Source organism: Phocoena sinus, chromosome 6, assembly GCF_008692025.1.
Source record: "Phocoena sinus isolate mPhoSin1 chromosome 6, mPhoSin1.pri, whole genome shotgun sequence".
Taxonomy (NCBI): domain Eukaryota; kingdom Metazoa; phylum Chordata; class Mammalia; order Artiodactyla; family Phocoenidae; genus Phocoena; species Phocoena sinus.
The window spans coordinates 56,906,668-56,933,003 of NC_045768.1; the positions used below are offsets into that span (position 1 = coordinate 56,906,668).

At 38.3% G+C, this 26,336-nt stretch overlaps 1 protein-coding gene across 2 annotated transcripts in view; it reads right to left on the bottom strand.

Moving 5' to 3' along the window:
- RANBP6 (RAN binding protein 6) overlaps nt 1–24,828 on the bottom strand; it is a 208,272-nt gene extending 183,444 nt beyond the window's left edge. The window contains exons 1-2 of one of the 2 annotated variants that reach the window (XM_032635177.1): nt 6,833–6,881; nt 397–521 (exon numbers count right to left, since the gene is read on the bottom strand). The gene's annotated coding sequence lies outside the window, so the exon portion shown is untranslated. Of the gene's footprint in view, nt 1–396; nt 522–6,832; nt 6,882–24,807 lie in introns of those variants that run through there. The other variant, XM_032635179.1, reaches the window with a different exon arrangement.
- Nucleotides 24,829–26,336: the final 1,508 nt, after the last annotated feature.

The following is a 26,336-nucleotide window of genomic DNA, read 5'->3' on the forward strand; positions in this document are numbered from 1 at the left end:
GTATCTAGCATTTTACTGGGGCTTCTAGTCATTGCAATAAGGCAAGACAAAGAAATAAATAATCCAGACTGCAAAACAAAAAGTAAAACTGTCTTTATTTAAAATAACATAATCATCCATGTAGAAAGTCTGATGTAATTTGCAAAGAAGCTAATAGAACTATAAATTGAGTTTAAAGATCCAGGTTGTTACAATACACAAAAATCACTTTTATTTCTATATAATATAATAACAAAAGACAACTGGAAATTTAAATCTTTACCATTTATAATACAATTAAGTATTTTAAAGTACTTAGGGATAAATCTGACAAAGATGTGCAAGACCTGTTCACTGAAAACTACCAAGCACAAATGAGAGAAATTAAAGAAGACCTAAATAAATGGAAAGACATACCTTGCTCAGGGGTCAGAAGATTCAATATGGTTAGATGTCCATTCTCCTGAGGTTGATATATGTTTCGTGCAATCCCAATCAAAATCCCAATCTGATTTTAAAATTTACATAGACATTCTGAGGACCTAGAATAGCCAAAACAATTTCTAAAAAGAAAAACAACACTAGAGGTCTCTACTACTTGCTTTCAAGACTTATTATAAAGCTACATTTATGTTAAGAGTGTGGTATTTCCATAAAGATAGACAAAGTCATCAGTGGAACAGCATAGATAGTTCAAAAATAGACTCAACTATATATACACAACAGATTATTCCCAAAGATGCGAAGTCAATTCAATAGAAAAAAAAAAAGGTGATCTTTTCAACAAATGGTGTTGGAACAATTGCATATCCATATGCAAAAAACAAAAAAAGAAAGAAAGAACGAAAAGAAAAAAACCATTAAACTTCAAGCCATACCTTGCACTATATATGAAAACTCAAGACGAATCACAGACATAAAAAGTAAAGTGTAAAACTATAAATCTAGAAGAAAACGTAAGAGAAAATCTATGTGACACTGGGTTAAAGATTTTTTATATAGGATATCAAAAATATGATCCATAAAATTTTAAAATTTGATATTTTGGAATTCATCAAAATTAAAAACTTCTGCTCTTAGAAAGATGGTGTTAAAAAGAGTGAGAAGACAAGCCAAAGACTATAAGAAAACATTTGCAAAACATGTATTTGCTAAAAGACATATCTAGACTATATGAAGAACTCTTAAAACACAGTAAGACACAGTGATGTCAGCATTATGGTAGTATGAGACAGTCCCTTTACCTCTCCCCTTCTATCTATAACTAGTAAAACACGCATAATTTAACAAAGGCTCTGCTGCCCAACACATCAGGATGCTGGAGAGATCCACACGTTTGTACATCTAAAGGTGGGTGGATATGAACTCATAGAACAGACAGAACTGGGGGAAGAGTGGAGGCAGTACAGCTATCCTGGTCCTCCTGGATGGTGGCTGAGCCTGCAGCCCCAGAGAACCTGATAGCAGCAACAGAGGTGGTGCACACAACTCTGGGCTCTAAGCCGCAGCAGCACCCACATCCACAGGCAACTGGGCAGCAGTAGCATCAGGGCCCACAATCTAGTTCTTACCACCACAGTGGCACCCATGACTCCAGTCACCCATGAACATGACAACTCCAGAAGTGGTAGAGGGAACCATAATCCTGGCTTGTCCCAAATTTCCCCCTCTCCCTGCCACAGTGACAGTGTCTACAACCCAGGTGAACCTGGACACAGCAGAGCCACCCACCATTCTGGTGCCCCCAGCAGCAACGCCAGAAATAGCACTGACACCAGCAACAAGACACCAGTGACCCCAGGAGCACAAGTAGCAATAACAAGGGCACTGGTAACACCTCTGATAGAGGTGGTAGAGGGAGCAAAGTGCTGATTCTCAAATATAGCTAGAGCCAGCTCAAGCAAGAGAAACCTAAAACTTGTGCTATAGCACCACCTAGTAAAAAACAAAAGGAAGGACTTAATTACCAACCCGTTGAAAAATTAAAATCGAATTGAACAAAAGCTCTACCTAAACAAGAAAGATGTTCACTACTTCAAGTACACCACAGAGGAACAAGTCATCAAGCACCATGAAAAAACATAGTGACATGATATTTTAAAAAGAAAATGAAAGAGGGAGGGGATATGGGGATATATGTATACATATAGCTGATTCACTTTGTTATACAACAGAAACTAACACAACACTATAAAGCAATTATACTCCAATAAAGATGTTAAAAAAAAAAGAAAAGAAAATGACAATTCTCCAGAAACCAAACTTAAAATCTTGAAAGACTGTGAGGACAAGATAGCAGAGTAAAAGGACCTTGAGCTCACCTCTTCCCATGAACACACCAAAATCACAACTAACTGCTGAACAACCATCGATTAAAAGGACTGGAATCTACAAAAAAAAAAGGTATTCTATATCCAAAGACACAAAGAAGAAACCACAAGACAGTAGGAGGGGTGCACTCTTGATATAATCAAATTCCATACCACACAGGTGGGTGACCCACAACCTGGAGAATAATTATATTGCAGAAGTTCTCCCACAGGAGTGAGAGCTCTGAGCCACATGCCAGGATTCCCAGCCTAGGGGTCCAGAATTGGGAGGAGGAGCTCCCAGAGCATTTGGCTTTGAATGCCAGCAGTTGATTGCAGGAGCTCCACAGGACTGGAGGAAACAGTGACTCCACTCTTAAGAGCACACACAAGGTCTCACATGCACCAAGACCCAGCGCAAAAGTAGTGACTCCATAGGAGTCTAGCCCAGACCTACCTGCAGGTCTTGAAAAGTCTCCTGGGGAGACAGGGGATGGCTGTGTCCCTCTCTGGGGTCAAAAAAGCTGGTGGTGGGGCTTCCCTGGTGGCGCAGTGGTTGAGAGTCCGCCTGCCAATGCAGGGGACAAGGGTTCGTGCCCCGGTCCAGGAAGATCCCACATGCCGCAGAGCGGCTGGGCCCGTGAGCCATGGCCGCTGAGCCTGCGCATCCGGAGTCTGTGCTCCGTAACGGGAGAGGCCACAACAGTGAGAGGCCCGCGTACCACAAAAAAAAAAAAAAGCTGGTGGTGGACACAGCAAGGACCTAAATGACCTCTGACTTAATGCAGACATTTTGGTTCCTTGGCATGGAGACCTGGCCCCACCCAGTAGCCTGTAAGCTCCAGTGCTAGGACACCTAAGGCCAAACAACCAATAAGGTGGGAACACAAGCCCACCCATCAGTAGACAGGCTGCCTAAAGACTTCCTGATCCCACAGCCAGCCTAAGACATGCCCCTTGACACTGCCCTGCCCACCAGAGGGCCAAGAAACAGCTCTACCCACCAGTGGGCAGGCATTGACTCCTCCCACCAGGAAGCCTGCACAAGCCTGTAGACCAGCCTCACCCACCAGGGGGCAGACACCAGAAGGAAGGAAACTCCAATCCTGCAGCCTGTGGAACTGAGTCCACAAACACAGGTCAGAACCTACCCTGGAACCAGCTGGTCCCTGGCTCTTGGGTGATGAGAGGGGAGTGTACTTCTGGGACACACAGGACAGCCCCTACAGAAGGCCACTCCAAGGTTGAGAAATGTAACCAAGCTACTACATACATAAAAATACAAATAGAAATTCAAAAATGAGATGGCAAAGGAATATGTTCCAGACAAAGGAACAAGATAAAACCCCAGAAGAACAACTAAGTGAAGTGGAGATAGGCAACCTACCCATGAAAGAGCTCCAGGAAATGGCTACAAAGATGATCCAAGAACTCATAAAAAGAACAGATGCACAGATTGAGAAGTCACAAGAAGTTCTTAGCAAAGAGATAGAAAATATAAAGAACAACCAAACAGAGTTGAAGAATACAATACTGAAATGAAAAACACACTAGAAGGAATCAATAGCAGAATGAATGAGGCAGAAGAATGAATCACTGAACTGGAAGACACAGTGGTGGATATCACTGTTATGGAACAGAATAAAGAAAAAAGAATGAAAAGAAATGAGGACAGTTTAAGAGACATCTGGGACAACAGCAAACACACCAACATTCACATTATAGGGGTCCCAGAAGGAGAAGAGGGAGAGAAAGAGGCTGAGAAAATATTCAAAAAGATAAACAGTCACCCAAGTCCAGGAAGCACAGAGTCCCTTATAGAATTAACCCAAGGAGGAACACACCAAGACACATACTAATCAAATTGACAAAAATTAAAGACAAAGAGAAAATATTAAAAGCAACAAGGAAAAAGCAGCAAATAACATACAAGGGAATCCCCTTAAGACTATCAGCTGATTTTTCAGCAGAAACTCTACAGGCCAGAAGGGAGTGGAAAAATATATTTAAAGTGATGAAAGGGAAAAAGCTACAACCAAAAATACTCGACCCAGCAAGGCTCTCATTCACATTCGATGAGAAATCAAAAGCTTTACAGACAAACGAAAGCTTAAAGAATTCAGCACCACGAAACCAGTGTTATGACAAATGCTAAAGGAACTTCTTTAAGTGGAAAAAAAAGGCCACAACTAGAAACAAGAAAATTACAAAATGGGAAAGCTCACTAGTAAAGCAAACATACAGTAAGGGTAGGAAATCATGGACACACAAATGTGATATCAAAACCAGTAATCGTGAGATCCTCTGGCACAAATGCTGGATACCTGAAATGCAATTGAAATTAAGAGAACAGCAACCTAAAACAATCATGTATACATATAGACTGCTAGAGCAAAACCTCATGGTAACCACAAAAATCTATAATAGATAATACACACAAAAAAGAAAAAGGAATCCAAACACAATATTAAAGATAGTCATAAATCACAAGAGGAGATAACAAAAGAGGAAAGGAATAAAAAAAAAAACCTACAAAAACAAATCCAAAACAATTAACAAAATGGCAATAACAACATACATATCAATAATTACCTTAAATATAAACGGATTAAATGCTCCAATCAAAAGACATAGACTGGCTGAATGGATACAAAAACAAGACCCATAAGGATGCTGTCTACAAGAGACCCACTTCATATCTAGAGACACATACAGACTGGAAGTGTGGGGATAGAAAAAGGTATTCCATGAAAATGGAAATCAAAGGAAGCTGAAGTAGTGATACTCATATCAGACAAAATAGACTTTATTTGTCTGTTTGTTTGTTTTTTGGCCACTGTGCAGCTTGGGGGATCTTAGTTCACCAGCTAGGCATTGAACCCAGGCCATGGCAGTGAAAGCACCAAGTCCTAACCACTGGACCACAAGGGAATTCCCCAAAATAGACTTTAAAATAAAGACTGTTACAGGAGACAAAGAACAAAACTACATAATGATCACAGAATCAATCCAAGAAGAAGATATAACACTTGTAATAAATATATATGCACAGAACATAGGAACACCTCAATATATAAGGCAAATGTTAACAGACATAAAAGGATAAATTGACAGTAACACAATAATAGTGGGAGACTTTAACACTTCACTTACATCAATAGACACATCATGCAGACAGAAAATCAATAAGGAAACACAGGCCTTAAAAGACACATTAGACCAGATGGGCTTAGTTAATATTTATAGAGCATTCCATCTGAAAGCAGCAGAATACACATTCTTTCAAGTTCACATAGACTATTCTCCAGAATAGATCACATGCTGGGCCACAAAAGAAGTCCTGGTAAATTTTAAAAAACTGAAATCATATCAAGCATCTTTTCCAACCACAGTGCTATGAGATTGGAAATCAACTACAAGGAAAAAAAACTTCAAAAAACACAAACACGTGGAGGCTAAGCAATAAGCTACTAAACAACCAATAGATCACTGAAGAAATCAAAGAGGAAATTAAAAATACTTAGAGACAAAAGAAAATGAAAACACGACAATACAAACCCTTTGAGATATGGGAAAAGCAGTTCTAAGGGGGAAATTTATAGCAATACAGTCTTACCACAGGAAACAAGAAAAATCTCAAATAAACAACCCAACCTTACAGCTAAAGAAGAACAAACAAAAGCTAAAGTTAGTAAAAGGAAAGAAATCATAAAGATCAGAGCAGAAATAAATGAAATAGAGACTAAGAAAACAATAGAAAAGATCAATGCAAGTAAAAGCTGGTTCTTTGAAATGATAAACAAAATTGATAAACCTTTAGCCAGACTCATCAAGAAAAAAGGGAGAGAGCCCAAATCAATAAAATCAGAAATGAAAAAGGAGAAATTACAACTGACACCACAGAAATACAAAGGATTTTAAGACACTACTATGAGCAGCTATATACCAATAAAATGGACAACCTGGAGGAAATGGACAAATTCTTAGAAAGGTACAATCTCCCAAGACCAAACCAGAAAGAAATAGAAAATACGAACAGAATAATCACAAGTACTGAAATTGAAACTGTGATTTAAAAACTCCCAACAAACAAAAGTGCAGGACCAGATGGCCTCACAGGCGAATTCTATCAAACATTTAAAGAAGAGGAGAGACACTCACAATGGCAGAAGAGTAAGACGTGGAGATCACCTTCCTCCCCCCAAATACACCAGAAATACATCTATACGTGGAGCAACTCCTACAGAACACCTACTGAATGCTGGCAGAAGACCTCAGCCTTCCCAAAAGGCAAGAAAATCCCCACGAGCCTGGGTAGGGCAAAAGAAAAAACAGAGACAAAAGAATAGGGATGGGACCAGCACCACTGGGAGGGAGCTGTGAAGGAGGAAAAGTTTCCACACACTAGGAAGCCCCTTCACTGGCAGAGACCGGGGGTGACGGGGGGAAAGCTTCAGAGACATGGAGGACAGCATAGCAACAGGGGTGCAGAGGTCAAAGCTAAGAGATTCCCGCACAGAGGATTGGTGCTGACCAGCACTCACCAGCCTGAGAGGCTTGTCTGCTCACCAGCCAGCCAGGAAGGGTGGGGGCTGGGAGTTGAGGCTTGGGCTTCGGTTATATCCCAGGGAGAGGACTGGGGTTGGCTGCGTGAACAAAGCCTGAAGGCGGCTAGTGCACCACAGTTAGCTGGGAGGGAGTCCGGGAAAAAGTCTGGAACCACTTAAGAGGCAAGAGTCCATTGTTTCATGGTGCGTGAGGAGAGGGGATTTAGAGCACCGCCTAAACGAGTTCCTGAGAGGGGCGAGAGCCACACCTATCAGCACAGACACCAGAGATGGGCATGAAACGCTAAGGCTGCTACTGCAGCCACCCAGAAGCCTATGTGCAAGCACAGGTCACTATCCACACCTCCCCTCCTGAAAGCCTGTGCAGCCCGCCACTGCCAGGGTCCTGTGATCCAGGGACAGCTTCCCCAGGAGAACACAGGGCATGCCTCAGCCTGTTGCAACGTGATGGTGGCCTCTGCCGCCACAGGCTCGCCCTGCATTCCGCATCGCTCCCTCCCCCAAGGCATGAGTGAGCCAGAGCCACCTAATCAGCTGCTACTTTAACCCTATCCTATCTGAGCCAAGAAAGGATGCCCTTAGGCACCCTACATGCAGAGGTGGGGCCAAACACAAAGCTGAAAGCCAGGAGCTGTGCAAAGAGAAAGGGAAATATCTCCCAGTGGCCTCAAAAGCAGTGGATTAAATCTCCACAATCAACTTGATGTACATTGTATCTGGGGAATACCTGAATAGACAACGAATCATCCCAAAATTGAGGCAGTGGACTTTGAGCAACCATATATTTCTTTTTTACTTTTTCTCTTTTTGAGACTGTGTATGTTTATGCTTCTTGGTGTGATTTTATCTGTATAGCTTTGCTTTTACCATTTGTCCTAGGGATCTGTCTGTCCATTTTTTGGTATTTTTTCTTTTTTTAGTATAGTTTTTAGCGCTTGTTATCATTGGTGGATTTGTTTTGTGGTTTTGTTGCTCTCTTCTTTCTTTTTTTATTACTTTTTAATATTTTATTTTAAAAACTTTATTTTCTTTTTTTCTTTCTTTTTTTTTTTCCTCCCTTTTCTTCTGAGCTATGTGGCTGACAGGGTCTTGGTGCTCTGGCCGGGTGTCAGGCCTGTGCCTCTGATGTAAGAGAGTCGAGTTCAGGACACTGGTCCACCAGAGACCGCCCGGCTCCATGTAATATGAATTGGAGAAAGCTCTCCCAGAGATCTCTATCTCAATGCTAAGACCCAGCTCCACTCAACGACCAGCAGGCTACAGTGCTGGGCACCCTAAGTCAAACAACTAGCAAGACAGGAACACAACCCCACCCATTAGCAGAGAGGCTGCCTAAAAGCATAATAAGGTCACAGACACCCCAAAACACACCACCAACACAGTCCTGTCCACCAGAAAGACAAGATCCAGCCTCATCCACCAGAAAACAGGCAACAGTGCCCTCCAACAGGAAGGCTTCACAACCCACTAAACCAACCTTAGCCACTGGAGGCAGACACCAAAAACAATGGGAACTATGAACCTGCAGCCTGTGAAAAGGAGACCCCAAACACAATAAGTTAAGCAAAATGAGAAGACAGAGAAACACACAGCAGATGAAGAAGCAACATAAAAACCTACCAGACCAAACAAATAAAGAGGAAATTAGCAGTCTACCTGAAAAAGAATTCAGAGTAATGAGAGTAAAGTTATCCAAAATCTTGGAAACAGAATGGGGAAAATACAAGAAACGTTTAACAAGGACCTAAAAGAACTAAAGAGCAAACAAAAAATGATGAACAACACAATAAATGAAATTAAAAATTCTCTAGAAGGAGTCAATAGCACAATAACTGAGGCAGAAGAACGGATGAGTGACCTGGAGGATAAAATATTGGAAATAACTACTGCAGAGCAGAATAAAGAAAAAAGAATGAAAAGAATTGAGGACAGTCTCAGAGACCTCTGGGACAACATTAAATGCAACTACATTCGAAATATAGGGGTCCCAGAAGAAGAAGAGAAAACGAAAGGGACTGAGAAAATATTTGAAGAGATTATAGTTGAAAACTTCCCTAATATGGGAAAGGAAAGAGTCAGTCAAGTTCAGGAGGCTCAGAGAGTCCTACAGAAGATAAATCCAATGTGAAACACAACAAGACACATATTAAACAAACTACCAAAATTAAATACAAAGAAAAAACATTAAAAGCAGCTAGGGAAAAACAACAAATAACACACAAGGGAATCCCCATAAGGTTAACAGCTGATCTTTCGGTAGAAACACTGCAAGCCAGAAGAGAGGGCAGGACATATTTAAAGTGATGAAAGGGAAAAACCTACAACCAAGATTACTCTACCCAGCAAGGATCTCATTCAGATTTGATGGAGAAATTAAAACCTTTACGAACAAGCAAAAGTTAAGAGAATTCAGCACCGCCAAACCAGCTTTACAACAAATGCTAAAGGAACTTCTCTAGGCAGGAAATACAAATAAAGGAAGGGAACTACAATAACAAAATAAAACCAATTAAGAAAATGGTAATAGGAACATACATATCGATAATTACCTTAATGGTAAATGGATTAAAGGCTCCAATCAAAAGACATAGACTGGCTGAATGGATACAAAAACAAGACCCATATATGCTGTCTACGAGAGACCCACTTCAGACCTAGGGACACATACAGACTGAAAATGAGGGGATGGAAAAGAGATATTCAATTCCAATGGAAATCACAAGTAGGCTGGACTAGCAATTCTCATGTCAGACGAAACAGACTTTAAAATAAAGACTATTACAAGAGACGAAGAAGGATACTACAGAATGATCAAGGGATCAATCCAAGAAGAAGATATACCAACTGTAAATATTTATGAACCCAACATAGGAGCACCTTAATACATAAGGCAAATACTAACAGCCATAAAAGGGGAAATCGACAGTAACACAATCATAGTAGGGGACTTTAACACCCCTTTTTCATCAATGGACAGATCATCCAAAATGAAAATAAACAAGGAAACATGAGCTTTAAATGACACATTAAACAAGATGGACTTACTTGATATTTATATGACTATCCACCCAAAAACAACAGAATACACTTTCTTCTCAAGTGCTCATGGAACATTCTCCAGGATAGATCATATCTTGGCTCACAAATCAGCCTTGGTAAATTTAAGAAAATTGAAATTGTATCAAGTATCTTTTCTGACCACAACGCTATGAGACTAGATATCAATTACCGGAAAATATCTGTAAAAAATACAAACACATGGAGGCTAAACAATACACTACTAAATAACCAAGAGATCACTGATGAAATCAAAAGGAAATCAAAAAATACTTATAAACAAATGAAAATGAAAACACGACGACCCAAAACCTATGGGGTGCTGCAAAAGCAGTTCTAAGAGGGAAGTTTATAGCAATACAATCCTATCTCAGGTAACAAGAAAAATCTCAAATAAACAGCCTAACCTTACACCTAAAGCAATTAAAGAAAGAACAAAAAACAAACAAACAAACAAAACCCCAAAGTTAGCAGAAGAAAAGAAATCATAAAGATCAGAGCAGAAATAAATGAAAAAGAAATGAAGGAAACAATAGCAAAAACAATAAAACTAAAAGCTCGTTCTTTGAGAAGATAAACAGAATTGATAAACCATTAGCCAGACTTATCAAGAAAAAAAGGGAGAAGACTCAAATCAACAGAAATTAGAAATGAAAAAGGAGAAGTAAAAACTGACACTGCAGAAATACAAAGGATCATGAGAGATTACTACAAGCAACTATATGCCAACAAAATGGACAACCTTGAAGAAATGGACAAATTCTTAGAAAAGCACAACCTTCCGAGAGTGAACCAGGAAGAAACAGAAAATATAAACAGAGCAATCACAAGCACTGAAGTTGAAATTGTGATTAAAAATCTTCCAAATAAAAGCCCAGGACCAGATGACTTCACAGGCGAATTCTATCAAACATTTAGAGAAGAGCTAACACCTATTCTTCTCAAACTCTTCCATAATATAGCAGAGGGAGGAACACTCCCAAACTCATTCTACAAGGCCACCAGCATCCTGATACCAAAACCAGACAAAGATGTCAAAAAGAAAGAAAACTACAGGCCAATATCACTGATGAATATACATGCAAAAATCATCAACAAAATACTAGCAAAGAGAACCCAGCAGCACATGAAAAGGATCATGCAAAATGATCAAGTGGGATTTATCCCAGGAATGCAAGGATTCTTCAATATATGCAAATCAATCAATGTGATACACCATATTAACAAAATGAAGGATAAAAACCATATGATCATCTCAGTAGATGCAGAAAAAGCTTTTGACAAAATTCAACACCCATTTATGATAAAAACCCTCCAGAAAGTAGGCATAGAGGGAACTTACCTCAACATAATAAAGGCCATATGTGACAAACCCACAGCCAACATCGTTCTCAATGGTGAAAACCTGAAACAATTTTCACTAAGATCAGGAACAAGACAAGGTTGCCCACTCTCACCACTCTTATTCAACATAGTTTTGGAACTTTTAGCCACAGCAATCAGAGAAGAAAAAGAAATAAAAGGAATTCAAATCAGAAAGGAAAAAGTAAAGCTGTCACTGTTTGCAGATCACAGGATACTATACATAGAGAATCCTAAAGATGCCACCAGAAAACTAATAGAGCTAATCAATGAATTTGGTAAAGTAGCAGGATACAAAATTAATGGAGAGAAATCTCTTGCATCCCTATACACTAATGATGAAAACCTGAAAGAGAAATTAAGGAAACACTCCCATTTACCATTGCAACAAAAAGAATAAAATACCTAGGAATAAACCTACCTAAGGAGACAAAAGACCTGTATGCAGAAAACTATAAGACACTGATGAAAGAAATTAAAGATGATACAAACAGATGGAGAGATATACCATGTTCTTGGATTGGAAGAATCAACACTGTGAAAATGACTATACTATCCAAAGCAATCTACAGATTCAATGCAATCCCTATCAAACTACCAATGGCATTTTTCACAGAACTAGAACAAAAAATTATACAATTTGTATGGAAACACAGAAGACCCCAAGTAGCCAAAGCAATCTTGAGAATGAAAAACAGAGCTGGAGGAATCATTATCCCAGATTTCGGACTATACTACAAAGCTACAGTAATCAAGACATTATGGTACTGGCACAAAAATAGAACTACAGATCAATGGAAGAAGAGAGAAAGCCCAGAGATAAACCCACGCACATATAGCCACCTTATTTTTGATAAAGGAGGCAAGAATATACAATGGAGAAAAGATAGTCTCTTCAATAAGTGGTGCTGGGAAAACTGGACAGCTACATGTAAAAGAACGAAATTAGAACACTCCCTAACACCATACATAAATATAAACTCAAAATGGATTAAAGACCTAAATGTAAGGCCAGACGCTATCAAACTCTTAGAGGAAAACATAGGCAGAACACTCTATGACATAAATCACAGCAAGATCCTTTGTGACCCACCTCCTAGAAAAATGGAAATAAAAACAAAAATAGACAAATGGGACCTCATGAAATTTAAAAGCTTTTGCACAGCAAAGGAAAACACAGATAAGACAAAAAGACAACCCTCAGAATGGGAGAAAATTTTTGCCAATGAAGCAACTGACAAAGGATTAATCTCCAAAATTTATAAGCAGCTCATGCAGCTCATTATGATAAAAACAAACAACGCAATCCAAAAATGCGCAGAAGACCTAAATAGACATTTCTCTACAGAAGATATACAGATTGCCAACAAACACATGAAAGGATGCTCAGCATCACTAATCATTAGAGAAATGCAGATCAAAACTACAATGAGGTAGTTGACACCAGTCAGAATGGCCATCATCAAAAAATCTACAAACAATAAATGCTGGAGAGGGTGTGGAGAAAAGGGAACACTCTCGCATTGTTGGTGGGAATGTACGTTGATACATTCACTATGGAGAATAGTATGGAGGTTCCTTAAAAAACTAAAAATAGAACTACCATATGACCCAGCAATCCCACTACTGGGCATATACCCTGAGAAGACCATATTTCAAAAAGAGTCATGTACCACAACATTCATTGCAGCTCTATTTACAATAGCCAGGACATGGAAGCAACCTAAGTGTCCATCACCAGATGACTGGATAAAGAAGATGTGGCACATATATACAATGAAATATTACTCAGCCATAAAAAGAAACGAAATTGACTTATTTGTCGTGAGGTGGATGGACCTAGAGTCTGTCATACAGAGTGAAGTAAGTCAGAAAGAGAAAAATAAATATTGTATGCTAACACATATATATGGAATCTCAAAAAAAAAAAAAAGAAAGGTTCTGAGAACCTAGGGGCAGGACAGGAATAAGGATGCAGACATAGAGAATGGACCTGAGGACATGGGGAGAGGGAAGGGTAAGCTGGGACGAAGTGAGAGAGTGGCATAGACTTATATATACTACCAAATATAAAATAGATAGCTAGTGGGAAGCAGCCGCATAGCACAGGGAGATCAGTTCGGTGCTTTGTGACCACCTAGATGGGTGGGATGGTGAGGGTGGGAGGGAGACACAAGAGGGAGAAGATATGGGGATATATGTATATGTATAGCTGATTCACTTTGCTATAAAGCAGAAACTAATACACCATTGTAAAGCAATTATACCCCAATAAACACGTTAAAAAAAATAAAGAAGAATTAACATCTATCCTTCCAAAACTATTCCAAAACATTGCAGAGGAAGGAACACTCCAAACTCATTCAATGAGGCCACCATCACCCTGATACCAAAACCAGACAGAGATACCACAAAAAAGAAAGTTATAGGCCAATATCACTGATGAACATAGACACGAAAATCCTCAGCAAAAAACTAGCAAACTGTATCCAACAGTATATTAAAAGGATCTACACCATGATCAAGTGTGATCAATCCGAGGGATGCAAGTGTTTTTCAATATCTACAAATCAATCTATGTGATATACCACATTAACAAATTAAAGAATAAAAACCGTATAATTACCTCAATAGATGCAGAAAAGATTTTGATAAAAAATTCAACATCCATTTATGATAAAAAAAAATAACTCCAGAAAGTGGGCATAGGGGGAACCTACCTCAACATAATAAAGGCCATATATGACAAACCCAAAACCAACATCAAACTCAACAGTGAAAAACTGAGAGCATTTCCTCTAAGACAGCAGTCCCCATCCTTTCTGGCACCAGGAATCAGTTTTGTGGAAGACAATTTTTCCATGGACAGGGGGTGAGGGGGATGATTCAGGTGGTAACTGAGCAATGGAGGGGATGGTTCAAGTGGTAATGTGAGTGATGGGGGGATGCTTCAGATGGTAATGCAAGCAATGGTTCAGGTGGTAATGAGAGAGATGGGGAGCAGCAGATGAAGTTTTGCTCGCTCACCCACTTCTCACCTCCTGCTGTGTGGTCCAGTTCCTTAAAGGCTGTGGACCGGTACCAGTCCATGTCCCGGGGTTGGGGACCTCTGCTCTAAGATCAGGAACAAGACAAAGATAACAACTCTCACCACTTTTATTCAGTATAGTTTTGAAAGTCCTAGAAACAGCAATCAGATAATTAAAAGAAATAAAGGGGATCCAAATTGGAAAAGAAGAATAAAATTGTCACTATTTGCAGGTGACATGATACTATACATAGAAAATCCTAAAGATGCTACTCGAAAAGTATTAGAGGTCATAAATGAATTTGGTAAAGTTGCAGGATACAAAATTAATACCCAGAAATCTGTTACGTTTCTATACATTAACAACAAAAGGTCAGAAAGAGAAATCAAGAAAACAATCCCATTTACCATCACACCAAGAACAATAAAATACCTAGGAATATACCTACCTAAGGAGGCAAAAGAACTGTACTCTGAAAACTATAAGATGCTGATGAAAGAAATCAAAGAAGGCACAAACAAATGAAAAGATATATCATGTTCTTAGATTGGAAGAAGCAATATTGTCAAAATGATTATACCACCCAAGGCAATCTACAGATTCAACACAATCCCTATCAAATTACCAATGGCATATTTCCCAGAACTAGAACAAAAAAAATTTTAATTTGTGTGGAAACAAAGAAGACCCCAAATAGCCAAAGCAATCTTGAGAAAGAAAAACGGAGCTGGAAGAATCAGGCCACCCAGCTTCAGACTATACTACAGAGTTACAGTCATCAGAACAGTATGGTACTGGCACAAAAACAGAAATAAGATCAGTGGAACAGGATAGAAAGCCCAGAAATAAACCCATGTACCTATGGTCAAGTAATCTATGATCAAGGCAAGAACATACAATAGAGAAAAAATAGTCTCTTCAATAAATGGTGCTGGGAAAACCAGACAGCTACATGTAAAAGAATGAAATTAGAACATTTACTAACACCATACACAAAAATAAACTCAAAATGGATTAAAGTTCTAAATGTAAGACCAGATAACTATAAAACTCCTAGAGGAAAACATAGTCAAGAGACTCTTTGACATAAATTGGAGCAATATCTTTTTGAATCCACCTCCTAGAGGAATGAAAATAAATACAAAAATAAACAAATGGGACCTAATTAAACTTAAAAGCTATTACACATCAAAGGAAACCATAAACAAAACAAAAAGACTACCTACAGAATGGGAGAAAAATTTTGCACACATTGAGACTGACAAGGGATTAATCTCCAAAACATAAAAACAGTTCATGCAGCTCAAAACAAAAAAATAAACAACCCGAAGAAAAAATAGGCAGAAGACCTAAATAGACATTTCTGCAAAGAAAACATACAGATGGCTAAAAAGCATGTGAAAATATGCTCAACATCACTAATTATTAGAGAAATGCAAGAAAAAACTACAGTGAGGTATCACCTCACACTGGTCAGAATGGCCATCATCAAAAAGTCTACAAATAATAAATGTTGGGTTTCCCTGGTGGCGCAGTGCTTAAGAATCCACCTGCCAATGCAGGGGACACAGGTTCGAGCCCTGGTTCGGGAAGATCCCACATGCCACAGAGCAACTAAACCTGTGCGCCACAACTACTGAGCCTGCTCTCCAGAGCCCGCGAGTCACAACTCCTGAAGCCTGGGTGCCTAGAACCTGTGCTCTGCAACAAGAGAAGCCACCGCAATGAGAGGCCTGTGCACCGCAACGAAGAGTAGCCCCTGCTCATTGCAACTAGAGAAAGCCCATGCACAGCAACAAAGACCCAACGCAGCCAAAAATAAATAAATTAAGTAATTTTTAAAAATTAATTAAATAATTAATTAATTTTAAATAATAAATGCTGGAGAGGGTGTGGAGAAAAAGGAACTCTTCATCCACTGTTGGTGGATATGCAAACTGGTGCAGCCACTATGCAGAACAGTATGGAGGTTCCTCAAAAACTAAAAGTAGAGCTACCGTATGATCCTGCAATCCCACTCCTGGGCATGTATCTGGAGAAATCCATAATTTGAAAAGATACATGCACCCCAATATTCATAGCAGCACTATTTACAATAGCCAAGATATGGAAACAAGCTAAATGTCCATCGACAGATGAAGGGATAAAGAAGATGTGGTATAAATATGCAATGGAATACTACTTAGCCATAAAAAATAACGGAAAAATGCCATTTGCAGCAATATGGATGGACCTAGATATTATCATACTAAGTGAAGTAAGCCAGACAAAGACAAATATCATACGATATCACTTATATGTGGAATCTTAAAAAAAGAGAGCGACACAAATGAACATATTTCGAAAATAGAAAGAGACTCACAGACACAAAAAACAAGCTTACAGTTACCATAGGTAAAAGGGGGTGGGGGAGGGATAACTTAGGTGACTGGGATTAACATACACATACTACTACGTATAAAACAGATAACCAACAAGGATCTATTATATAGCACAGGGAACTATACTCAATATTATGTAATAACCAATAAGGAAAAAGAACCTGAAAAGGAATATATATATACATATATATGTGTATATATGTATATATGTGTGTATACAGATGTATAACTGAATCATTGTGCTGTACACCTGAAACTTATATAATATTGTAAATCAACTATACTTCAATAAAAGTTTTTTATTTAAAAAAATATTTTAATATACTGTCAGCCATCACAAAAATAAAATTCTTCTTTTCTCCATTGAGAAAAAAATAAAAAAGACTGTACTCTAAGCGATAGAGAATTCAAAATGGTTGTCATGAAGAAACTCAATGAGCTACAAGAAAACTCAGAAAGGCAGTTCAATGGGCTTAGGAATAAAATTAATGAATAGAACAAATACTTTACCAAATAGATCAAAATTCTGAAAAATTCTGGAGCTCAGCAACTCAGTAAATGTGATGAAGAATGCATTAGAAAGCACTGGAAATAGAGCAGACCATATGGAAGAGAGAATTAGGAAGCTTGAAGATCTTGAATCTTGAAATGATTCAGGTAGAAGAAGAGAGAGAACTAAGATACTTAAAAAAAAATAAAGATGCTCTATGAGAACTTCGTGACTCCATTAGAAAGGCAACATAAGGATAATGGGTATCACAGAAGGAGAAGAGAGGGAGAGGGGAGCAGAGAGCTTATTTAAAGAAATAATAGCTTAGAACTTCCCAGACCTGGGGGAATAAACTAGATATACAAGTACATGAAACTAAGAGAACACATAATTGACTCAACATTAAAAAAGACCTTCTCCAAGACACAGTATATTAACACTGTCAAAACGCAATGATAAAGAAAGAATTTTAAAGGCAGCCAGTGCGGGGGTGGGGGAGTAGAAAAACACAGTAACCTACAAAGGTACCCCCCAACCCCCATTAGGCTATCAGCATATGTCTCAACAGAAATTCTACAGGTCAGGAGGGAGCAGAATGACATACTCAAAATCTTGAAAGATAAAAATGGTCAGCCAAGAATACTTTATACAGCAAAGTTATGATATGAAGGAGAAATACAAAAAAACAAATACAAAAAAACAAAAGCTGAGGGAACTCATCACCACTAGACCTCCCTTACAAGAAATGTTGAATGGATCTCTTCTAGCTGAAATGAAAAGGCCAAAGTATACTAACCTTTGAATAAAGTGATAAACAGACAGAATAAAAAAAGTGCAACTCTGTATCAGAATATCTTGTTAAACACTTAATTGTAGCATAAATGTTAAAGGGGATAAAAGCATTAAAAATAACCATAGCAATTTCAATTTGGAAACAAACACACAATATAAAAAGGGATAATTTGTGACCACAAAAATATAAAAGGAGAAGAGGAAAAGGACATAACTTGTATATGTAAATGAAGATAGGATATTATCAGCAGATAAAGGACCATTTTATCTGTGAGATGTCTTATACAAACCCCATGGTAAACACAAAACAAAAATCTAGAGCAGAGACACAAAACATAATAAAAGAGGAATCTGAGGGAAAACATCATAGACAACCACCAAACTAAAAAAGCAGATAGAAACACAAGGAAAAAGAAAGAATTGAGATACAGAGCAACCAAAAAACAAAAGACCAAATGGCAGTACTAAGTCCTCATATCTCAATTACCCTCAATATAAATGGATGGAATTCACCAATGAAAATTGAGCCATTGGCTCAAAAATGAGCCATTCCACAGAGTGGCTTCGTGGATTAAAAACAAGTACCAACTATATGCTGCCTTCAGAAGACTAATCTCAGGTCTAAAGACAAACATAGACTCACAGGGAAGTGTTGGAAGATGATACTCCAAGCAAATAGCAGCCAAAAGAAAGCAGGTGTAGCCAAACTCATATCCAACGAAATAGACTTCATATCAAAAAAGGTAACAAGAGACAAGATGGACATTTTATAATGATAAAGGGGATAATCCATTAAGGAGGCATAACAATTATCAATATATCAATATATATGCAGTTAACATAGGAGCACCAAAATGTATAAAGCAATTATTAACAGACCTAAAGGGAAAAATTGATAGTAATACAATAATAGCAGTGGGCTTCAACACCCCACTTATAAAGATGGATAGATCATCCAGACAGTAAGTCAACAAGAAAATATCAGCCTTCAATGAAACATTACCAGATGGATTTAATAAATATATATAGAACATTCCAAAAGCAGTGGAATACACATTCTTCTCAAGTGCACATAAAATGTTCTCAAGGATAGACCATATGTTTGGACACAAAAGAAGTTTCAATAAATTTAAGAAGACAAATCATATCAAGCAACTTTTCTGACCACAACAGTAAGAAACTAGAAATCAATTACAAAAAGAATGCTGGAAAAATAAAAAACATGTGGAGTAAACAACATGCTACTGAACACTACTGGGTCAACAAGGAAATCAAAGAAGAAATTTAAAAATACCTAAAGACAAATGAAAATACAACATAACAAAGTCTATGGGATGCAGCAAAAACAGTACTAAGAGGGAAGTTTAGAACAATGGAGGCCTATCTCAAGAAAAATCTGAGACTAAGATAACAAGGACATATTGTACAGCACAGGGAAATATAGCCATTATTTGGTAATAACATTAAATGGAGTATAATCTATAAAAATATTGAATCACTATGCTTTATACCTGAAACTAATATTATAAATCAACTACATTTCAATAAAAATCATATGATCATCTCATTATATGTAAGAAAAAGCATTTAGCAAGATTCAACATCCATTTATGATTAAACACTCTCAATAAAATGGATATAGAAGGAATGTACCTCAACATAATAAAGGTCATATATGACAAACCCACAGCTAACTAACATCATACTCAATGATGAAAAACTGAAAGCTATCCCTCCAAGATCAGGAGCAAGACAAGGATGCCTGCTCTCACCACTCTTATTCAATATAGTATTTGGAAGTCCTAGACAGAGCAATTAGTCAAGAAAAAGAAATAAAACACATCCAAATAGGAAAAGAAGAAATAAAACTGTCACTGGTTGTGAATGACATGATTTTATATATTGAAAACCCTAAAACTTCCACCAAAAAACTATTAGAAATAATAAACAAATACAGTGAAGTTGCAGGGTACAAAATCAATATACAAAAATCTGTTGTGTTTCTATACTCTAACAACAAACTAGCAGAAAGTAAAGTTAAGAAAAAAATCTGACTTACCACTGCAATAAAAATAATAAAATATCTAGGAATAAATTTTACAAAAGAGGTGAAATACCTGTACATTGAAAAGTATAAGACAGTGTTAAAAGAAATTAAAGAAGACACGAAGTTATAAAATAAATGTCACAGATATGAAATGTACAGTGCAGGAAACACAGTCAATAATTATGTAATATCTTTACATGGTGACATACGATAAATAGACTTATCATGGTAATCATTTTGAAATGTATAGAAATATTGAATCACTATGTTGTGTAACAGGAACTAACATAGTGTTGTAGGTTAATTTTACTTCAAAACAAACAAACTTAAAGAAAAAAATCAGATTTTTGGTTACCAGAAGCAAGGTGTGGGGGAAGGGGAAATTGGACAAAGATAGTCAAAAGGTACAAACTTCCAGTTACAAGATAAATAAGTACTAGGGATGTAATGTACAACATGATAAATACAATTAACACTGATGTATGTTATATATGAAAGTTGTTAAGAGAGTAAATCCTAAGAGTCTCATTACAAGGAAAAAAAATTTTTTTCTATTTCTCTAATGTTGTATCTATATGAGATGATGGATGTTCATTAAACCTATTGTGGTAATCATATCATGATGTATGTAAGTCAAATCATTACATTGTACATCTTAAACTTGTATGGTGCTGTATGACAATGATATGTCAATAAAACTGGGGGAAAAGACATTGTTGAAAGAAAGTAAGAAGACACAAAGAAACAGAAAGACATTCCATGCTCATAGATTGGAAGAATCACCATTGTTAAAATGACCATATTACCTAAAACAATCTACATATTCAATGCAATCCTTATCAAAATCCCAAGGACATTTTTCATTGAAAAAGGACAAAAAATTCTAAAATTTGTATGGCATTACAAAAGACCCTGAATAGCCAAAGCAATACTGAGAAAAAAGAGCAAAGCTGGAGGTATCACACTCCCCAATTTCAAACAAAGCTCTAATAATCTAAACTACATGATATCGGCACAAAAACAGACACACAGATCAATGGAACAGAAGTGAGAGCCCCAGAAATAAACCCATACACATATGAACAACTTATGACAAAGTAGCCAAACTCATACAATGGAGAAAGAATACTCTCTTCAATAAGTGGTTCTGGGAAATCCACACACAAAAGAATGAAAAACTAGGCCACTATCTTACACACCTTGCATTAAAAGTAACTCAAAGTGGATCAAAACTTGAATATAATATCTGAAACCATAAAACTCCTAGAAGAAAACAGGTAGTACTCTCTTTGACGTTGGTCTTAGCAATATCTTTTTGGATACATCTCCTCAGGCAAGGGAAACAAAAGCAAAAATAGACAAATGCAACTATATTAAACTAAAAAGCTTATGTACAGCAAAGGAAACCATCAACAAAATGAAAAGGCAGTCTACTGAATGTGAGAAGACATTTGTAAAACATATATCTTATAAGGGGTTAATATCCACAATATATAAAGAACTCATACAACTCAACAAGAAAAGAAAATCCAATTTAGAAATGGATAGAGGATCTGAATAGATATTTTTCCAAAGAAGACCTACAGATGGCCAACAGGCACATGAAAAAATATTCAACATCACTAATTATTAGGAAAATGCAAATCAAAACCACAATGGGATATCACTTCATGCCCTTTAGAATGGCTATTATCAAAAAGACAAGAAATGACAATGTTAGAGAAGATGTGGAGGAAAGGGAACCCTCATTAGTGAAATAAGTCAGACAGAGAAAGACAAAAAATGGCATAATATCACTTATACGTGGAATCTAAAAAAATAAAACAAACTAGTGGATATAACAAAGAAGAAACAGACTCACAGATGTAAAGAACAAAAAAAACCACCCACTAGTGGTTACCAGTGGGGAGATGGAAGCAGGGAGGAGCAAGATAGGGGTAGGTATTAAGATGTGCTAACTACTATGTATAAAATAAATAAGCTACAAGGATATATTGTACAGTACAGGGAATATAGTCAATATCTTATAACTTATAAATGACATATAACCTTTAAAAATTGTGAATCACTATGTTGCACACGTGAAACTTACATAATATTATAAATAAACTATACCTTAATAATAAATAAATAAATGGGTACCCTTGTGCACTGTTGATGGGAATGTACATCAGTGCATTTACATTCTATTTACTATGGAAAATGGTATGGAAATTCATCAGAAAATTAAGAATAGAACTACCATATGATCTAGCTATTCCGCTTCTGGGTATTTATCAGAAGAAAACAAAAATGCTAATTAGAAAAGATACATGCACCCCTATGTTGACTGCAGCATTATTTACAATAGCCAAGATATGGAAACAGTCTAAGTGCCCACCAATGGATGAATGGATAAAGAAGAGGTGGCATATATATATATATATATATATATATATATATATATATATACATATATATATGTCATTAAAAATGATGAAATCTTGCCACTTGCAACAACACAGATAGACCTAGAAGGTATTACGCTAATAAAAAAAGTAAGGCAGAGAAAGACAAATACTGTATGATTTCACCCATATGTAAAATATTTTTAAAAATAAAAAACAAAACAAAACAAAAACAAACATATTTAGGCAGAGAACAGATTGGTTGTTACCAGAGGGGAAGGGGGATGGATGGAGGGCAAAATGCGAAAGGGAGTCAACTGCATGGTGATGGATGGAAACTAGACTTTTGGTGGTGAGCACGCTGTAGTTTATGCAGAAGCTGAATTATAATGTTGTACACATGAAACATATAATATTATAAACTAACGGCACCTCAAAAAACTCAATAATAAGAAAACAAACAACCCAGCTTTTTAAACTAGACAAAATATTTGAATAGACAACAAAGAAAATATATGGATGGCAAAGAATCACATTAAAAGCTGCTCACCAAGTCATTAAGGAAATGTAAGTTAAAACCAGAATAAGAAACTACTTCACACCCACTAGAATGTCTATAATCAAAAGATAAATAATAATAAGTGTTGGCAAGGCTACAGAGAAACTGGAACCCTCATACTTTCCTGGTGGAAATATAAACTACTAGTAGTAGTTTATACTACTACTAGTACATACTAGTAGTATGTACTACTACTTTGGAAAATAGTTTGGCAGTTCCTTAAAAAAGTAAAAATAAGTTCACCTTACAACCCAATAATTCTATTCCTAAGAATCTAACCAAGAGAAATTAGACATATATCCATATAAAGACTTGTACACAAATGTTCAGAGAGGCATTATACGTAATGCCCAACCACTGGATGAATGGATAAACACTCAGCAATAAAAGGGAACAAAGTACTGATACATATTACAACATGCATGAATCTCACAAACTTTATACAAAATGAAAGAAGCCAGATGTAAAACACTACATATTGCATGATTCCATTTACATGAAATATCCAGAAATAGCAAGTCTACAGAAACAGAAAGTAGATGCCTGGAGCTAAGGACAGGAGCAGGGAAGACTACAAATGGAGACAAGGGTCTTTTCGAGGTGATGGAAATTTTCTAAAATTGGATTGTGGTTACACAACTCTGTAAATTAACTAAAATTCATTGAATTGTACACTTAAAATGGATGAATTTTAAGGTATATAAATTATACCTCAATAATGCTGCTTTTTAAAAGATTTTTTTAAATAACTAAACATACATCTACCATGTGATCTAGCTATGCCATTCCTACGTATTTACCCAAGGGAAATGAAGGCTTATCTCCCTACAAAGACTTGTGTATAAATGTTCACATTTGTTTTGCTTATAATAGTCAAAATCGGGAAACAACCCAAATGTTCAACCACTGGTGAATGGATAAGTAAACTACAGTATATCCATACAATGGAAGTACTTCTTACCAAGAAAAAGGAAGAAATTATTGTGATCTACTATAATATGGATAACTCTCAAAATAATTAAGCTGACTCAAAGAAGCCAGATTTTAGGGGGACCTCCCTGATGACACAGGGGTTAAGAATTCACCTGCCAATGAAGGGGACATGGGTTCGAGCCCTGGTCCAGAAAGATCCCACATGCTGTGGAGCAGCTAAGCCTGTGCATCACAACTACTGAGCCTGTGCTCTAGAGTCTGCGAGCCACAACTACTGAGCCTGAGAGCCACAACTACAGAAGCCCGCGTGCCTAGAGCCCATGCTCCGCAATAAGAGAAGCTACCGCAATGAGAAGCCCATGCACTACAACGAAGAGTAGCTCCCACTCACTGCAACTAGAGAAAGCCCGTGCACAGCAATGAAGACCCAATGCAGCCATAAATAAATAAATAAATAAATATTTTTTTAAAAAGAGAGAAAGAAGCCAGATTTTAAAAAAAGAAGGCGGGGACAACTAGGAAGATGGCGGAAAAGTAAGATGCGGAGATCACCTTCCTTCCCACAGATACATCAGAAATACATCTACACGTGGAGCAACTCCTACAGAACACCTACTGAACGCTGGCAGAAGACCTCAGACCTCCCAAAAGGCAAGAAACTCGCCACGTACCTGGGTAGGGCAAAAGAAAAAAGAAAAAACAGAGACAAATGAATAGCGACGGGACCTGCACCAGTGGGAGGGAGCTGTGAAGGAGGAAAGGTTTCCACACACTAGGAAGCCCCTTCGCGGGCGGAGGCTGCAGGTGGTGCAGGGGGAAAGCTTTGGAGCTGCGGAGGAGAACACAGCAACAGGGGTGCGGAGAGCAAAGCGGGGAGATTCCCGCACAGAGGATAAGGGCCGACCGGCACTCACCATCCCGAGAGGCTTGTCTGCTCCTCTGCCGGGGCGGGCGGGGGCTGGGAGCTGAGGCTCTGGCTTCGGTCAGTCCGATTGCAGGGAGAGGACTGGCAGCGTGAACACAGCCTGAAGGGGTTAGTGCACCACAGCTAGCCGGGAGGGAGTCCCGGGAAAAGTCTGGACCTGCCGAAGAGGCAAGAGACTTTTTCTTCCCTCTTTGTTTCCTGGTGCGCGAGGAGAGGGGATTAAGAGCGCTGCTTAAAGGAGCTCCAGAGATGGGCACGAGCCGCGGCTAACAGTCCGGACCCCAGAGACGGGCATGAGACGCTAAGGCTGCTGCTGCCTAAACCAAGAAGCCTGTGTGCGAGCACAAGTCACTATCCACACCTCCCCTCCCGGGAGCCTGTGCAGCCCACCACTGCCAGGGTCCTGGGATCCAGGACAGCTTCCCCGGAAGAACACACAGCGCGCCTCAGGCTGCTACAACGTCCCGCCAGCCTCTACCTCCGCAGGCTCGCCCCGCACACTGTGCCCCTCCCTCCCCCCAGCGTGAGTGAGCCAGAGTCCCCGAAGCAGCTGCTCCTTTAACCCCGTCCTGTCTGAGGGAAAAACAGACGCCCTCCTGCGACCTACATGAAGAGGCGGGGCCAAATCCAAAGCTGAGCCCCGGGAGATGTGCAAACGAAGAAAAGAAAGGGAAATTTCTCCCAGCAGCCTCAGGAGAAGCGGATTAAATCTCCACAATCAACTAGATGTACCCTGCATCAGTAGAATACCTGAATAGAAAATGAATCATCCCAAATTGAGAAGGTGACTTTGAGAGCAAGATTTATTATTTTTTCCCCTTTTCCTCTTTTTGCGAGTGTGTAGGTATATGCTTCTGTGTGAGATTTTGTCTGTATAGCTTTGCTTTCACCATTTGTCCTAGGGTTCTGTCCATCCATTTTTTGTTTTGTTTATTCTTTTGTTTTTTTACTTAAAAATTTTTTTTTCTTAATAATTCATTTTTATTTTAATAATTTATTTTATTCTTTCTTTCTCTCTCTCTCTCTCTCTCTCTCTCTCTTTTTCTCCCTTTTATTCTGAGCCATGTGGATGAAACCACTTGGTGCTACAGCCAGGAGTCAGTGCTGTGCCTCTGAGGTGGGAGAGCCAACTTCAGGACACTGGTCCACAAGAGACCTCCCAGCTCCACGTAATATATAATGGAGAAAATCTCCCAGGAATCTCCATCTCAACACCAACACCCAGCTTCATTCAACGACCAGCAAGCTACAGTGCTGGACACCCTATGCCAAACAACTAGCAAGAAAGGAACACAACCCCACCCATTAGCAGAGAGGCTGCCTAAAATCATAATAAGGCCACAGACACCCCAAAACACACCACCAGACGTGGACCTGCCCAGCAGAAAGATAAGATTCAGCCTCATCCACCAGAACACAGACACTAGTCCCCTCCACCAGGAGGCCTACACAACCCACTGAACCAAATTTAGCCAATGGGGACAGACACCAAAAACAACGGGAACTACGAACCTGCAG